At 49.3% G+C, this 1,277-nt stretch overlaps 1 protein-coding gene across 1 annotated transcript in view; it reads left to right on the forward strand.

Moving 5' to 3' along the window:
* The window catches only part of Taf4 (TATA-box binding protein associated factor 4), a 61,595-nt gene that overhangs the window by 47,479 nt on the left and 12,839 nt on the right, over nt 1-1,277 (forward strand). The gene's annotated exons all lie outside the window — the stretch shown is intronic.

Below are 1,277 nucleotides of genomic sequence, written 5' to 3' on the forward strand. Positions count from 1 at the left end.
TTTAGATTATAACGGTACATGCCCCCCTTAGACCTTTAGATTATAACGGTACACACCCCCCATAGACCTTTAGATTATAACGGTACATGCCCCCCATAGACCTTTAGATTATAATGGCACACGCCCCCCTTAGACCTTTAGATTACAACGCTACACGCCCCCCCCTTAGACCTTTAGATTATAACGCTACACGCCCCCCCTTAGACCTTTAGATTGTACCCTTACACTTGCGTGTCCCTAAGGCAGCCTCACTGATTTTCCCTGACCCTGTGAACTCCTGGGCTCCAGTAATTCTGCTTCAGTCTCCTAGTTGAACAGTCTGCCTACTGTTCGTCTCTGCCAGAAATCGCTCCTGTACTTAAGAGTTGAGGGAGCCTAGCAGTGATGGTGCTTGCCTTTAGTCTCAGCACTCAGGAGGCAGAGGCAGGCGGATCTCTATGAGTTGAGGGCCAGCCTGGTCTGCAAGAGCTAGTTCCAGGACAGGCTCCAAAGCTGTAGCGAAATCCTGACTTGAAAAACCAAAAGCCAAAACAAAACAAAAAACAAAAATCACACAACATTATTATTCTTGTTTCGTGTGTATGGTTGTTTTGTCTTTGTGTGTGTCTGTGTACTGTGTGTGTGTCCCGTGTCCTTGAAGGCCAGAAGAGGGTGTTGGATCCCCTGAAGCTGTTGTCAGCCACTTTGTGGGTGCTAGGAATCGAACCTAGGCCTCTGGAAGAAGAAGGGCTCTTAACCATTGAGCCACCTCTCCCTCCCTCCATGCTGCTTGATCTTAGCAAGTGTTGTATATGTAGCCATAGCTGCTTGGAGTTTATATGTGCAAGGGTCCTGTCATGTCTAGAAAACACTGTTTCCTGGCAGTCTTCCACAGTCTCTCATTCCTGCAGTCTTTCCACCCCTCCTATGATGCTCCCTGAACCTTGAACGGAGGGGGTGTGGTGCTACAGTCTCTTATTCTCTGCACTTTGAACAGTTGTGACTGTGTGTGTGTGCAGTGTGTGCAGGTGCGTACAGTGTGCACAGGAGTGTACAGTGTTTGTACAGGGTGTGCACAGTGTGCAGGTGCATACAGTGTGCGTACAGGTGCGTACAGTGCAGTGTGTGCAGGTGCGTACAGTGTTTGTACAGTGTGTGCACAGGTGCATACAGTGTGTGCAGGTGCGTACAGTGTGTGCAGGTGCATACAGTGTGTGTGCATGTGCCTACAGTGTGTGCACAGGTGCGTACAGTGTTTGTACAGTGTGCACAGGTGCATACAGTGTGTGTGCAGGTGC

The sequence above is a fragment of the Microtus ochrogaster genome, linkage group LG8 (assembly GCF_000317375.1).
Source record: "Microtus ochrogaster isolate Prairie Vole_2 linkage group LG8, MicOch1.0, whole genome shotgun sequence".
NCBI lineage: Eukaryota > Metazoa > Chordata > Mammalia > Rodentia > Cricetidae > Microtus > Microtus ochrogaster.